The 16,646-nt window shown below is 48.1% G+C and overlaps 1 protein-coding gene across 4 annotated transcripts in view; it reads left to right on the forward strand.

Annotated features, from left to right (window-relative positions):
- The first annotated feature begins 721 nt into the window (after window positions 1-721).
- Window positions 722-16,646, forward strand: part of PRDM11 (PR/SET domain 11) — a 48,897-nt gene continuing 32,972 nt past the window's right edge. For 2 of the 4 annotated variants that reach the window (XM_088058395.1, XM_088058397.1), the window contains exon 1: window positions 1,154-1,303. The gene's annotated coding sequence lies outside the window, so the exon portion shown is untranslated. Of the gene's footprint in view, window positions 788-1,153; window positions 1,304-16,646 lie in introns of those variants that run through there. The other 2 variants (XM_088058393.1, XM_088058398.1) reach the window with 2 other exon arrangements.

Here is a 16,646-nt window from a genome sequence, read left to right on the forward strand (position 1 = left end):
ATACAAGTCCATTGTCAACCGAAGGAACTAGAAAATTATGGCTATTTATCCATTCCTCTCTTTACCCCCCGTTGTGCCTCTTTTGGCAAAGGACCTGAAGAGTTTGCATTGTTTCAAATTTAATGCTCGCAGATGGTTTTATTTAGAATTTGTTTTATTGGTGAGACATGCTTCCTCTGTTTATTAAATTGTGCCTACTTCTTGTCATCCGTCATGTTGCCCGCAATTTCTGCGCGGAGCTCGAGGGTAGGGTTTGCTGTTACTGTTGCTGTCGGGTGGGTTACTTTTTGTGGGGAGTACTCTGAAATACGATCGAGCTCCGAGGAAACACCGCGGCTTCCCATTCACTTTTTCCCGCGGAAGAGCATGAGGCTCCCGACGGGCGGGCACAGGCGCGGGCTGCTGCCGGGGGGACAGCCGCCCGCCCCGGGCCACCTCCGCCCCTGGCCCCCGCCGGCGGAGGAGCCCCGGGGCCCGGCCGGGGGTCAGGTCTGGCCGCCGTGTCCCGGCGGCGGGCGGCCCCGGGGGCGCGGGCGGGCGGGCGGGGGCCGCTCGGCGGGGCGCCGCGGCGGCGGCCGGGCGGCGGCAGGTGGTGGCCGCGGCAGCGCCCGGGGGGAGCCCGGCGGCTCCGCCGGGACGGGCCCCCTCGGTCGGTGGCTCCCCCCGCGCGGTGCCCGCGGGCCGGCGGGGGGGGTTTTGCCCGCCGGACCCCCCGCGAGCCCCCGGCCGGCCGCGGGCGCCGATCGCCGGCGGGTCCGCGCGGGACCCGCAGGCTCCGGAGCAGGAGGTGGGAACCGCGGGCGGTTTGGGCTTGCTCGGCTTCTTCTTGCGTTTGGTTTTTGGTGGTTCGGGGTTTTTTTTTTCGCCCCTTGCTGTATGCGGCTTTTGGGGTTTGTCTTTTTTTTTTCTTTTTCCCCTTCCTCTTTTCCCACCGCGGGTATTTGGAAGGACAGCGGGAATGCCGCGGCCCCGGGAGAGCCTCAGCGGGCCGGGCCGGGCCGGGCGGGCCGGCGGCGCCTCCCCCCGGTTCGGGGGGTCCCCGGGCTCGGCCCCCGAACGCCCCTCTCTTCCGTTCTCCATGTCATTTCCTGTGCTAATAAGATGGTGGTCACGGCCGGGAGGGAGGGAGCCGCCGCTGCCGCCTCCGCCGAGCCCGGCCCGGCCCCGGGACCCGTCCTCGCCTGGGACTAGCCAGCGGGGCCGGCGGGGTGGGAGGGCGCAGCCAGCCGGGCTCCCCCCGCCCCTCCCGGGCGGAGCGGGCCCCCCGACGCCGAGGCGGGCTCCCCGCGCCCGCAGTGCCGAGGTGAGTCAGCCCCGCTGGTAGCCAAGGGGGCCACGAAAATGGCTGCGGAGCGCGGGGGGGTGGGGGGGGGAGAGAACCCGTCCCAGCCCGGGGGGGGAGGTCCGGCCGAGGGGTGCCCGCGGCGGGCGGGGCGGCGGCGAAGACCCGCGGGCACAGGTATCGCCCCCTCCCCCTTCCCCGCCCGCCCCGCTTTTCCCCCCTCGGGGCGGGCTGCGCGGGGCCCGGCCCGTCCCCGCCGCTCCCGCCGCGCCGCTCCCGCCCGCGCCGCGGCGGGGCCCGCCCCGCCCCCCCCCCCCGCCCGCGGCCGCCTGCCCGGCCCGCGACTGACGCGGCCGGCGGCCAATGGGCGGCGGGGGCGGGCGGGCGCGCGCCACATTGGAACGCGGGGGCGGGGCCGCGCGGGGCGATCCCGGGCGGCGGCACCCGCGGGATCCCGGGGAACACGGGGTGCTGGGGACACGGGGTGCTGGGGAACACGGGATCTCGGTGAACACGGGGTGCTGGGGACACGGGGTCCAGGGGAACACGGGGTGCTGGGGACACGGGGTCCAGGGGAACACGGGGTGCTGGGGAACACGGGGTGCTGGGGAACACGGGGTGCTGGGGACACGGGGTGCTGGGGACACGGGGTGCTGGGGACACGGGGTCCAGGGGAACACGGGGTGCTGGGGACACGGGGTCCAGGGGACACGGGGTGCTGGGGACACGGGATCCAGGGGAACACGGGGTCCTGCGGGACACAGCAACCCTGGGAATCCCAGGGAACACAGCACCCCGCGGGACAGGGGCACCTCGCCTGCAGCATCTCCCGTGTACGGCGCCAGGGCAGAGCTGCCTTTGCGCTGCTCAGCCAGGATGCTCTCTTAGCTGGCGCAGAAAAACTCCAGATGCACTTTCTTGGGCCTTCTTCCCTCTGTGTGTTTGGGTTGTTTTTTTAAGTTACAAAATTTCTCAAGTTTCTTTGCAAGTGGTCCTATATCACTTATACTTCGGAGGAATGGAAGATGCCTCCAGAGTACCCTTTCAGATCCCTGCAAAAAAAAAAGCTGGCCTGTGGGCAAAACTGTTGGCTCAGTGTTGCTTCCTCTTTTTCCTGTGATTAATGCCTCTCATTAGTGGGAGGAGAACTGGCAGAACCAGCTTAAGAAATACCAGCCTAACTGTAAGATAGGATTGTTTTCCAGCACTGCAGGTGTGTGCAGCGGTTTGTTGAGCAGCAAAGGAGCCCCAGCCCGAAATATCCAGCAGCCCCTTGGATCCAGTTCTGCCAGCAAGGTGTAACTCCCTGTGAGACTGGCGGAGCACGGGCTTGCTGCCTGGGTTGGGCTTCACGTCCCCTAAATTTCCGTTTGTCTAATGACCAAGATTATAAGCAGTGAAAGTGGAAAGGGAAATGAGTCTCCTGACTTTCTGATGAATTGTGTATAAACCCCATAGCAAGCTGCCTGATGAGGATGGTGTGCTTTTGCTTTTCAAGTGCAAGCTGCAGTCAGAAACAAAAGTATTGAGATGAGTGCTTGTTCTTGCAGGGGGTGCTTTTGGACCAAAGGTGCTCCTGCTCTAGAAGGAATAGTTTAGCACAGGACTGAGTGGCTGAGTCTTGAAATACATGCAGCCTGCAAAGAGTTCAAGTGTTGGTGTGGCCAAGGACTGTGTTAGCAAAGGAGGGCTTGGCTGCTGGAACCACTCACCAGGGAGGATTTGAGGTAGCCATGGGAGGTGCCGAAGTTTGCCCTGGCTCTTGCCTAAATGCTGAATTGACTGATCTCGCAGCAGCATGGAGTAGCAGGACCAGGGCAGGTCATGGTTCCCTCCTGCCCAGGAGTCATGTCCAAGGCTGCTGCTCCTTCCAGCCCTTTGTGGAGCATGAAGCAAGTCCTGAAGCTCCTGACTCAGTGCTGGATTTGGTGTGGGCTCTGGTTTTAGGATACTAGCCTGTTGTTCCTCCAGCATCTTTGTGGACCATGCATGAAGCATGGTGCTTTCTGGCACAGTTTATGGGGGATTCTCATTGTGACCCTTACTGGTCACTGATAGCAATTACTTGCACTTTTTTCGCAAGGGAAAGATCATTACGAGGGTAATACCTGATTTTAAATAATGACGACAAAAGCAAGGACTAAAAACTGGATTTTTTATGAACTGATGCAAGGTCCATCTTAGTGGGATGGGGGCAGCTTGTTGCTCATATTCCTTGCTGGAAAGCGATGGAACTGCTTGAAATTGTAAGGGTTGAACATTGCACAAGGAGCCTGAAGCAGGAGGGCTCCTGTGCTGCAGCAGGCTGGCCTTGCAGTGAGGGGAAGTTGCCACTCTGAGTTAGGAATCAAAGTGTGTATATTAATGAGAAATACAACAAACCCAGGCAAGAGAGGTATTTGGTCTTTTTATAGAGAATACCGTGTACACTTTATCCTTCTGGTTTTTTCCTTTAATATTCTTTTTTTCTTTTCGTAACTTCTTTCTCATGCTGGTTAATTCACAAGTGGCATTGTGGGGTTTTAAGTTGGTTTTTCTTTTTCCCCATGTCCATTTATGCAAGAGAAGTATATGCTGTTACCTAATTCTTTATTCTTAAAGATGCTGTTAGCAAGGTCTGTCCCTTGGTGCTACTAAACCATTTCCAGGGCTCTTAAAATGCTGGCTAATATTTATGACATTTTGGTGTATTTGAATATTTCAAATCATTACTGCCAATCTGGTGGTGTTACATGGATGTGAAAATTTGCATGGAGAAACTCAATGTAGTCCGAAAGACAAAATGGTTTGGGTTTTTTATTGTTGTGGAGTTTTTTTTGTTTTGTTTTTGTTTTTTGTTTTTGGGTTTTTTTGTTGGTTTTTTTGTTTTTTGTTTTTTTAATAATTAAATAATAATACTCTAGGGTAACTTGGGAACCTTCAGAAGGAGGAAATAAGCTGCTAAAACTTCATCTGAAGATACAAGGCTGGGTAGCAGTGAGAAGTAATGACTGTTGTTCCCAGTGGACTAAGTGCAGGTGGGAGCTTCTGATGCCTCCTCTGCACTAGGAATATGTGTATCTGAGACCTGTGGTTTTCCTAAGTGAAGCCAAAACAAGCAAATATCACTTCTGCTCTTCAGTTTGCATTGTGTCTTTCTGGCATTTTAGAGAAATCTGGAGTCAGCATCAGGGTTTGCTTGATGTATCTTCTTGCAGCAGTGCTGAGTTGTCTGATCTGTTCTCTCACGTGAGCACAGACCCTTCAGACCCTGGGGCTGAGAGCTGCTTGAGCCACAGGTGTAGCTGGTGAAGGGGAGTCAGCACAGGCAGAATCCACTGGCACTGAGCAAGGGGCAGAATTCCTGCTGGCCTGCGACTGGGCTGCCCTGCTGGGGGATGCTGGCTTTGCTGATTCACGTTTCTCCCCTTGTCATGCTTGTGGCGTTTCTCATTGTAGGCTCATCTGTACAGTGCTCCTGCCTGAGGCTCTCTTGTAGTGGGTGAAGTTTCTTGGACCAGAGCTCTTGTGCAGCTGCACACAGTTTTAGTTCCTCCTCTTGCACTGACCCCTCTGCAGTAGTGGAGTGAAGTAGGCTTTTATTTCACAGGGTTTTCTGTTCTCCCTGTGACCTCTTCTCTGCTACCAAAGGTGTTTTTAAATAAAGCCTCTAGAGAAATGTTCCTTCTAAAGCTACACAGTAAAATGTGGCTTTTCAGGAATTCCTGCAAGTTAAACTTGTCTGTGCAAGTGGATTCCAGTAGCAAGTCCAACCACCCTAAGAAAAGCAGAAGACAAGGTGAGAGGTTCGTGTCATCCTGTATGGCAGCTTCAGAAAGAAGATGAGGGAGAAGTGCTTTGGAAAGGGAAGAATTTTGCAGGCCAAAGAGCAATAGAAAACAGAGCAGTCCTGTGACATCTTTGAAAGGTAGAGGCAGCTCAGGTGGATGAAGAAACCTGGTGGGGAGGGCAACACAAGTATCCCATGCTGGAGAAGTTTTTCTTTTTAATGCCCACCACGTAAGGGGCAATACTGATAGAAAAGACTGTGAGAATTGAGAGCAAAAAAACAGATGAAGGAGAAAATTTTGGCTTGGCAACTAGAATCACATTTTCCATGTGGTTTTTTTAGAAGTTTGGTCGCTGTCCTCTGCACGTAGGCTTTGAAGTTCAGCTAGAGTTGAAGGTGGTACTAGCACAGTCATTTTTCCAACTTTCATCCCGAGCTCTTCACATAAGTGCAAGAACTTATGTTTCTGCAGAGACAGTCAAACAATTAAAAATACTGACATTTAAACCTTTGCTGTTGTTTCTTGGTCATGGCTCCATTTGTGGGAGCAGGATAATTTGTATCCTTCAGGGCTGTTGCTGAAGGGCTCTTCTGTCTGCAAGGCTGGGAGGCACTACTCTGGCAGTGCTGGGGCTCAGAACAGTTCCTCTGCGGTCAGAAGGTAAAAGCATTATAGCTGTAATTTAAGGTTTAAGCTGCAGAAACTGGCAGCCTCCAGCAGTCAATCAGTAATGCGTACTGCAGAACTGTTTCAGTGCAGTCCCTCGCTCATGGACAGCCGTCAGTAAGGGGCCCATCAGAAGGGTCTGTCACAAGCCAAGTTGTCCTATTTGAGCATGCTCTGATAAATGGTTTCCTTTCTCTGCCCCCTTTCTTCTCTCTTCCTTAGGCTTTGGCTTTTCAGCAAGGCTAGTTTTCCTTCGCCTGTAGTGACTTGTCCCGGAGGAGGGACTGCTGTTCTAAAGTCTTGGCATCAAGCCCTGCTGGGGCTGCCACTCCCAGCACCCACCTTGCTGCCTGTGCTGCTGGCAGCTGGGGCTGCCTTCTGCCCGTGGAAGCCTGGCTGTGTGTAGTGGGGGACATGTATAAGGACACAGTGGTAACAGTTCATGGGAGGTGATGTGGGGGATTAACTTGCGTGGCAGCTCTAGGGTTGCTGTAATTAGCTCCCCTGAGAGCCGGCAGTGCTCCTGCCTTGCGCAGTGGGGAGCTGAGGCACTGAGCATCCTGTGCTGGTCCCCAAGCCAGGTCATCTCTGTGGGCTGCAGGGCACGGGCTCCAGGCACCTGACTATGGATCAGGGGCACACAGCTCCAGTGGTTCCCCACTGACACCTTTCAGAGTGTTTCAGAGTGTTGAAGGCTGCTAATTGGAGCTGATATTGGGCTATCAATCATTTGCAGGCTGATAATCAATATGAAATATTTTCCAGTACATTCCTTTTTTAGTAAAATGAAGCTTTATTTAGAAAGTGCATCATATAAATGCATCATAATATGCTAGGTGGAGTTAAAAGTGGCCCTTTAACTGCAGACTCTAAGTATTCACAGCATCTTTGAAAAATGTCGTAAATCTGACCCAGTATGTTCCTCTTTATACCTTTCATTTGTACAAACCTTGACTTCTACATGTTTGTGTATATCAAGGGGATTTGCTGTTGTTTGGGTTTTTAAATTTCTTTTCTTCTGATGTTGCTGTAGTACTTCATGTGGTCTGCTGCTTTCTTTGACTTGGAGACTCCTTGCTTGGAAGCACTTAGGAGAATGCTAAATATTCCACAGTTTGCAGAGTCCAGTCCTTTTATCAGTTCAGGGGAAATTAATGAAAACACTTGGAAACTGACTGAAGGAAAAATCAATACTGATGACACAGAAGCATACTTTTATGAGCAATAAGATATGTTCTGTAGTTGTCAAGTTTCACACCTAGGCTTGCCGGTTATCTTTCCCAAGATCAAATTAGTTCAATCAGCTTTTGAAGACTAGAAGCCTTTAAATTACTGGTTTTCTCTTCCCTTTGTGATTATAAAAACAACATTATTATGTATGGTATGTTTGTAAGTCGCTTTTTTCCTTGAAAATTCTACCTCAAGTAGTGAAGGGCTGCTGTCTGGGTGTAGAAGTGCCTGACTCTCAGCACAAAGTCCCACCAGCTAATGCTTCATTGCTGTTGCAAAGGTGGTACCTCCAGAACAGCAGATCCACTGATTGAATCTCCTGGATGTGCTGAGACAGATGGTATCATATACTCTCTGCTGGGTTTCTTTTTTTTAACCAGGTCTCATTCCTAGTCAGGTGTTGAGATGTTGCTTTTGAATTCTTCTAGGATAGTTGGTGAATGTTTGTAGTCCCTTAGTGACTTGTACACGTGAAGTCCCTCTGCTTTTTGGGCTGGAATTGAATCAGTTCTTAGGCTCTTTCCATGCTTCTGCTAATCAGTGTTTTAAAAATGTCCGTAGTGTAAAGGACCAGGTATTTCTGTGCAACCCAGTACCTTTATATAGAAAATGGACTTAAGGTTGAATGTATAGACCAGAAGTGCTTGGCCCCTGCTGGAAATTTTTTTCTAGTTAGCTGTGTTAGGATATACGGGGTCTGAGCACCCCTCTCTCTGTATGGAAGGGAATGTGCAGATCAAATTGTGGTGGTGGTGAATTCAGCACACGGATATCTGGTTTCTTGGCAGATCTGACACTGGGAGTATCTGGACTGCTGCCTGCCCCAAGGAAAAGGGGGTCGGTGTGACCCATGCTCAACCGCTACTCATCCAGGCCATGTAACATGAGTCCCTAACCTGTAGACAGATTTACCAGCTCTGAATAATGTCTGTTGTGCTGCGAGATCTTATCTTCCTAATGGCCTGCAAGAGGGTACAGATGAGGAGAAATAAATACTGCTCTTGCTTTTGCTTCCTCTGCATTTTGTGGAACAGTTGATGTGTTCTCATCTTGCCTGCTGTGTTTGTTAGTGCTTTTAAAGGACTGAGCTAGTTTGTCAGAATTTTGGGAACAAGTGAAAGTAAGATCTGCTCTTACCTTCTCATTTTCTCCCACATACTCTTTCCCTTTTTGCTGAACAAGTAAAAAGAAAGGAGCTGCCTGCTGTGTCCTGAAGTCCAAGTAGAGTGAAACCACTGTAAAAAGCATAGAGGAGCTGTCCTTTCTTTCCACAGAAACAGGCACCAACTAGATAAATGGTGCCAAAGCAGGATTTTAGCTTTATTTTACATCTGTCCTCATAGGTCCCAATGGCATAGGGATTCCCCTGCACCTGAAACTGCCTGCCTAGAGGTATTGGTGCTCCAGAGGCTTTACAATTTTACGTTTGATTCCTGAAGCTTTTGAGTTGGGTGGTGGGAGGGGCCATTGTTGAATAACCAGGTGTCTCCTGGAAGTCCAGAGGTCTCTTGGAGGAGTGGAGGTTTCTCATCAGGCTTTGGGATAAAGAATTTAGCAGCAATTTTATTTTTTTTTTCTTAAAAAAAAAATCACCGGTATATGTAAGGGCAGACCAGCACTTGGTTGTTGCTGTTGTGTGTGTTGTTGTTTTGTGCAGGAAAAGAGAGCTCTGGCAAAATGTACTGAGTTTTCTGAGTTGTTGGGGCAGTTTGGCTTTAGTGCATAGCTTGCCCATGGCTCACAGATGTGTGTGCAAGCCTGTCCATCCATTTGGTCTTCTGACACCACTAAACATTCACCAGCAGAAGAAAAAGTCAGCATACTGCAGGTAATCTTCCTTTTTAAAGAGAGGAAAAGCTGGAACTTCTGGAAAAGTGTTGAGTGAAAGGCCGTCTTGTTAGAAGATGGATATGCTTTCAGGGGGCTAATTTTGACACTAAGGAAATATATGTAGAGCTGATTGCTGGCTAGGTGCCAGTGACTGAAGGGCACCAGAGGCTGAAATGCCAGGCGGTGCTGGTAGTGCTGGCGCTTCAGCCCATGATGGTTGGTTTGCATGAATTATCTCTCTGCCTTCCAGCTAATTTTATCCTGTTGATTTTTCATGAATCATTTCCCATCTCTGTGGGTTAGAAATTAAAGTGGAAGTTTGCTAGCCAGAATAGCCACATCTGCTATTTAGAAACTAATGTCTGGGGTTTGTTTCCTGCCCACCCCCAAGCTTTCCCTTCCCTTTCCCTTTTTACCACCATCATTGTTGAAATACATGAATCACTAGTGTTGCTCACCCACAAAAATTTTTAGGCTGACCAGGCTGCACAGGTGCAGGGGTCTTCTGGGTGCATGTGACCTCAGTGTGGGCAGTGGGGGTGGCAGGGTCCCAGTGATGCTGGCAGGACCTGACCAGGGCATCTTGAATTTCCTGCATGTGCTTTATAAAACATTAAAGGCAGTCCAGTATCTTTTCCCTCTCCTAACACCACAGAAGAGCAGGAGTGTGACAGTGGCCCAGCCTGTCGTGTGCCTACCAAACACTTCCTCTCTCCAGCTTTTTTGTCTGTCCATGAATGAGAGTAAAAGGTCATTTGGGCAGTAAATTCACATCTCTGCTTCCCTTTGTTGAGCTGTGTGCCCTTGACTGCCATTGCAGCTGACAGCAGGGTCAGCAGCAAGGGATGGGTAAGTTAATTATCTGAAGTTGATGCTACAAGTCGGGACCCAGGGACCCACATGGCAATTGCGTAGCGTGGGGTCCTGTCGGTGAGCAGTTTTGTTGGCAGCTGTGCTAAGGAAAAGACCACATCCCCTTTAAATATATTGAGCACTAGATGAATGAGAGGAGGTGTCCAGCTTGCTCGTGTGCACTTCTAATCAGTCTTGGTGGATCACAGAAAATGCAGGAGACTGAATGAGTGATTGTGTTGGGACAGTTTTGAAAATTGCCAAGTGGATGGCCCAGGAAAATATATGCTGGGTAGCATGACACCAATCCTGGGTAAATATAAAGTTACTCATGCCTGAAAATTGGTGTCATGGAAAGTGTTTTGTACTTCTTAAAAAGGTCTGATTTTGTTCTTTGAGAAGCTTACTGTTGGTTTAAAGAGAGAGCTCTAAATGTGATATATATTTACATCTAAAAGGCAGCTAAGTCAGTGTGTGAGAACCCAATTAATATCCGATGCCAGAGAATATCAATAGATATGGCTTAGGAAGTGAAGGTAGTGATTGGTAGAGAATCAGCATCCAATAAATAATCTGAAGTGACAGTATAAACAGTAAGGGGGATGAAGGATACTCTAAGCTAAAGGACAGTACTAGCACACTAATAAATCAACTGTTTCAGGATTAACTTTAAGATGAATGTAGAAAACATCTTTTCAGCATCAAAAGATCGCGGTTCTGGCATTGCCACCTTAGACGAGGGGAGCAAATAATCCAGCTATTTTAAGCTAGAGCTTGATCATTTTACAGAAGAGTCTCTGCAACGTGATATGTGGAGGCTGTGTTTTCAAAGAAGTAGACTTGATGATCCTTCTCTTCAGATAAGGGGAAGGGAGAAGCCAGTTCTGCTTGACACTTGCTCAGTGATGCAGAAGAAGACATGACTCATCACTGGCAAAATGTGTAGATGAAACACGTTTGGTGAATTGTAGCTGTTGATAGGGGCAGGACAGTGTAATGCAGTTTGCTTGGTGAATGAGGTTATCGAAACCTCATTTTCACACAGACAAGTGTATATTTATGAACCTGGAAAGGCATGTCCTGAACATGGTCTGTGAAGGGAGGCTGTGTCCTGAGCAGTCCCATGTGAGAACATGGGGGTCAGAATGGGCAGGCGGCTCTGGGGAGCTTTCTGTGCCAGGTGGAAAAGACAGTCATGATTTTGGACACAAACGGTGGTAATGAATCAGGGTGAGGTGGTCATTTTGTGTCTGTAAACCTTTTATTTACTTCAGATTCAGTCTTACATCAGTGTGTCTTTCTAGTGCCAGCATCCTGAAGTAATACAGAGAAAATTGGAAGAGTTACACAGAAGAATGATACACAAATTGTTGGAAATCTGAGAAGATACTTCATGGGTACATATCCAGGGTTCTGCTATGTATGTGGTTTTGTTCTGTGCTTATCACTACTGCTATCCAAACACCTTTCAGTAGTGCCTTAAGGAAGAGGGCTAACAGCTGCCACTGTACTCTTATTCTGTCCTTAGGGAGAAAAATGGTGAAATAACATCTAGTTTTAGTACCGGGGTTTTGTGTCTGTTTGTTTTAACTTTATAAATGTAGGTATATATTTATGTTGAAGCCAAAGGCGGAGAAGTGCAACTGACAGTTCTGACCAAAGATGGTGAAGTTTATTACAGCTGTTAACCTGGGAAGCAATTCTTTCCAGTTGCTCAAAGCAGTGTCTTAGCATGCTGGGTATTTCAAGCTTTCCCACTAGATTCCAGAGCCCCTTGAAAGAACTGCTGCCTGGTGCCCAGAACTAAAAAGAATCACATATGACTTGTCTGTTATGGGGATTAACAGTTGAGATGAACTCATGAAATATTGGCTTCTCTTCCTCTTGCTAGTCTCAGATGGAGGTTTTGTGCTGTTTGTAGGCTAAAAGGAAAGGAGTGGGATGTACACGGTGTCAGTCACATTGTCCTAATTCTCATTTCTACCTTGAAACTGTGACTCTGTGAGATCAATGCAATTTTGCTGAGTACAGCAAAAAACGAGAAATTTCCATGTATTTTTAAAATGCAAGTCACTTATGTATTCTTTTAGCTGCAGTAAGTACCTGCTTGGTTCTGTGGCATGTTGCACTGTTTCAGGGGCTTTCAGGCTGTATGGGAGCTTTACATTGTCATCATCCTGCTTGTTTGAGTTCTTGCTCAACACTTAACATGGAGAAGTTGAATCGAGTAATACCTGCTTTGCATAGGCTGTGCATGGGCCAGCACATGGATCCTTTTCCCACTCTCTGAGATCAACAAAGGGCAAATGCTCTGAGACCACAACACAGAATTTTGTAACAAATCTTGTAAAGTTATCAGTGTGTTTCGTCTTCACTAGAAGCCGTCATAAAACAAACTTCAGACTGGTTCAGGGGTTATTTCAGAGGTTTTCTGTCTTCTTCCCCCTCTGAAACGTGTCTGTTATGAAGCAGATCATGGAGGGTTTTGATGACATGCTTTGCCAGTGAACCATGTAAGAGTGACAGTGTGAACTCATCTCACATCCATTGAGACTACAGGAGGAGTTCCAGGTTGGCAAACTGGAATTTCCCCGTTCCCAACTTGTCTGCAGAGAGGATGGCAGTAGGAATTTGGTGTTGTGGCGCCCCATCCTGTTTGTCATGTCAGTTGCTGGTCTTGGGCAAGTTAAAACCTCTGGAAACTCTCATCCTTCCCTGCTGTAAAACAGGTTTAAGTCTTGTGGTTTCGAAGCTTGCTGTCCAAGCTTTTTCAGAAAGCTGCAGAAAAAGTGGTGGTGTTTTCAGGTATCTTTCTTGTAGTCCTGACCTTCTTCAGTGCTTTCAGAATTTGAAACTCAGATAAAATATTTCATACTTCTGGTGAATTTATGGCTCCTGAGTGTAGTGGGGGAATTGACAATGAGTTAAACAAGCCCTGGTCACAGATCCTACATCATGCATGACATATAATTTTCATCTTAAATTAAGTTTGAATTTGTGACTGCTTCAGCTCATTGCCCCTTGCTCTTTGGCCATCAGAGAAGAGCCCTGGCCTTGCAGCAGGCTGGGAAGCAGGTCATGGGGTCTTGCCCTGTAGCCACCAGCCTTTGCTGTGCCGGGACACTGCTCCGCTGCACCTCCAGGTGGAAGACAGCCTCACCCACAAAAATGCTGTACTTTTGTGGGTAAAGTGCTGTGGCAACTGTTTAGGCAAAACCAATTTTCCCAGTGGAGCATCGGCTTACACCTGACTGTGAACAGTAGTCCTCCTCTGAGCAAACTGGTTCTCCCTCTTACTTTGTGGGATCTTTGATCTTTCAGAGTTTGTGCTGGCTGTAAGCATGAGCCTGCATAGCCAGCTGGTACTTCATAAAGTGACCTGAAGTGGTTGGCATGGCCGAGGACCTCGGGAAGGGCATTCACCCCAGGGAGAATGGTCAGCCTGGGTCTTCCATGGCTGTATGGGCCAGAGCTCAGAGCCTTGAATGCTGTGCTTTATTCCCTGTTCTCAGTTTGTCAGTAGCTGACTGTTCTGGATTACTATTTCTGGTAATAATATGCAAAAGCGTATGAACTCATGTCCATCTTTCACCATGGGCCTGCACTTTAAAATGTGGTGCAAGCTAAGCAAGATCTGCCTTAAAAGAAGAGGGGATGACCTCCAGAAGACCAGCAGTGAGAAACTGAGTGAAGGAGCTGTGTGCTGAAGAGGGGATGGATTCCTATATGGCTGTTTCACATGAAAGAATGTCCCAGTCTGGGAAACCTGCCAGTAAAATGTAAAATTAAAGCTCTGTTTTGGAGGCTGATCCAAGCAGATAAGAGCCCGTGACTGTTAACTAGTAACTACATGAGGGGCAGTGATAAAGGCAGCATACTTGAGGACAGGAATTCACAGGTTTGTTCATGCTTAACCCCCTTTGGAGTTTTTTTCCTGCATTAGAGATTAACAGCTCAGATGTTCTTGTGTTTTCTACTTCCCCAATATTGAGTAATATGGCAAAGCCACTGGAGGTCTTAACGTGTCATGCAGAAATGTGACAAGTCCTTGCCTACTTTGTAAAGAACACAGGAGGGGTTATGTGAACCCAGGGATGATCCAGGGATGCCTCTTGGGATTTGTAGCAGTCACGCTAGTGTCCTGGGTTTGCTGAAGACCACGATGCACAGCTGCCTTTGGTGTCCAAAGCACTTGATGTGTGTAAACAGCACTTGGGTCATCACAGCATCCCTCTCACCGACGGACTGCCCTTGCTGACATGCTGCTAGGACACTGCAGTAGGCTGTGTCCCCACATTGGGAGGGCACAGGGACATGCACAGGTGAGGCCAGGAATCCCCTGGGAATACCCTTTAGCAGTAACCAAGGAGCCTGCTGTGCTTATGCTTACATGGTGCTTCTCCACATCATTTGAAATCTTCAGAGGCTCTTCATATTTAGGTGCTAGAACAAACACAATTATAGAAAGTGCCGGTGAAGTGGAGGGATTGGAAACTGCAGAATATGAACTAGACTCTTGTAGCTGTGGAAGGCTAAAGGAGGAGGAGAAATGGCAAGAAGGAGAAACTAAAGAGCAGTGAAATTACAAAAAATTAAACATCACTTTGAATACAACAGAAGCTAAAGGAGTCCTAAAAGCACAGTCATTAGCTGAGGTCTGGAACTGGAGAAATGTTATATGTTTCTTTCTTGGAAGAAAAGCTTAGAGGTGGTACCAGTTACAGCAGCAGTGTTTTACTTTCTGTTGTAGCAGTAGCTTAGGAAATTAGCAAATAGCAGCTACTACAGCAGTACATTTTCAGGTTTGCTATTCTGGCTTACTTGTGTCCAGGGATTTTTAAAAGGCCTGGCTGAGCAGCGCTCTCTGGGCTATAAATGCTAATTTAAAAATAATTAAAAAAAAAAAAAAAAAGCATGCATAATGAGTTAGACTTAAAATAATGTTGTCTGTTACTCATAAGTGAGTAAGCCAATTTCAAGTTTAACTGGGCAAATTAAACTAGGCTATCCACAGTCTGATGTTCACTTCCAGTAAAATAATGTAATAGCTGATAGGGATCAGACTGGTCATGATTTTAGGGGGTAATAATTGTAATAGTCAGTCTGTACAGGTTTAGTTTTTTTTAATCATTCTTTTCTAACATAGTATGATTTTCTGGTATTGCTTTAATTTTACTTGATAAAGGTAGACCTATTGGTAAGTCTGGCACATTTAATGCACTGAAGTTGTGCAACAAGTGATAGGAATAAATAGGTGGGATGATTCAGAGTGTCACACACGCACTGTTGGAATGAGTCCAGAGGAGGCAGGGCTGTGAAGATGATCACAGGGCTAGAGCACCTCTCCTGTGAAGACAGGCTGAGAGAGTTGGGATTGTTCAGCCTGCAGAAGAGAAGGCTCCAGGGAGACCTGATTACTGCCTTTCAGTACTTGAAGAGAGCTTTCAAGAAAGCTGGGGACAGACGTTTTAGGTGGGCAATAGGACAAGGGGGAATGGCTTTAAACTGGAAGAGGGTAGATTTAGATTAGATATGAGAAAAAATTTCTTTACTCTGAGGGTGGTGTGGCACTGGAACACAGAGAAGCTGTGGCTGCCCCATCCCTGGAGATGTTCAAGGCCATATTGGATGGTACTTGGAGCAGCTTGGTCTAGTGGAAGCTGTCTCTGCAGTGGGATTGGGACTAAATGATCTTTAAGGTCCCTTCCAACCCAAGCCATTCTATGATTCAATGCATAAAAGGAAACCTGACTGAATAAGGGGTCACAGTGTGACAGCAAAAGGCGCACCATTGTTGATAGTGTAGTAGTCTCAGCTGGGAATTTTTGGGTTTTTTGGCTCAATGCTAATCAAGAGGCAGAAATTGATCTCTTTTCACTGTTAACAAGTGATAGGATGAGAGGAAACGCCTTCAGGTTGCACCAGGGTAAGTTTAGCTTGGATATTAGAAAAGAGTTATCAAGCATTAGAACAAATTTGCCCCGGGAAGTAGTTGAGTCCCCAACCTAGGAGGTATCTAAAAGACATGTAACTTTGGCACTTTGGGGTATGGTTCAGTGGTAGACTTGGCAATGCAACGTTTATGGTTGGACTTGATTTTAAAGGTCATTTCCAGCCCAAATGATTCTATGATTTAGTGATGGACTCGGCAGAGCTAGATTTTATGTTGGACACGATGATCTTAAAAGTTATTTGCAGCGTAAATGATTCTCTTGATTGTTGGTGTCCTGGGAGACAAAGCAAGAAGTTAATTTGGATTTGTGGGCAACATAAAAACTGGGTAACTTGTAAGTAGTGAAAAGAGGCGAGTTGGTGGTGAACTTGGGGTTGTTTGTGTACTGGGTGAGGCAACAAGGAGTTGTGTGACACTTAAAGCAGTGGCCTACTCCCAGAGCAGGTGGGAGGGTTGGCAGGACGTGTGGTGGTCTGGGAGCTGCTGCAGGAGCAAGGGCTCTTACAGCAGCACGGTGGTTCACTGAAAACAGGAGCCCAGCTGGGCACAGTGACCAGAGAATAAATGCAGCACTTGGACACAAACACGGGATCCTGAGCTGGGGCAGGGAGGGCGTTATCTCGGTGCAAGGTGCTGCTCCTGCCAGTGTGCTGCACAGGAATGCTGCTGATAAGTCAGAGGGAGTTCAGGGAGGACCAGGAGAGGGGAGGGCTGCATAATGTGCTATACAGGAAAACACAGAGCTTCGTGTGTAAAGTAAATGCAGTGTTTCTTTCTTCTTCTTTTTTTTTTTTTTTTTTTTTCCCTTTATTTAGAGTTATGCAATAGTTTAACCAGAGCTGAAGGAAGCACGGTGACCTTCCTTGGCAGGAGGTCAGACTGTGTCATCACAGGGTTCCTCTCACTCTGTAATATTCCATGGGGCAAGAGTGGGAAAGGGAAAGTCATTTTATGTTCAGAAACAAATGTGTGCATCTCTTGGGGGATATGGGTGTTTTAACTCCAGGTGTCCTGTCTGCCAGGCTTCCAAAACAGGTGGTTGTTCTGAGTGAGAGTGTCTGCC

The sequence above is a fragment of the Pseudopodoces humilis genome, chromosome 7 (genome assembly GCF_049639895.1).
Source record: "Pseudopodoces humilis isolate 2021_Gansu_Grassland_sample_001 chromosome 7, ASM4963989v1, whole genome shotgun sequence".
Classification (NCBI taxonomy): Eukaryota; Metazoa; Chordata; class Aves; order Passeriformes; family Paridae; genus Pseudopodoces; species Pseudopodoces humilis.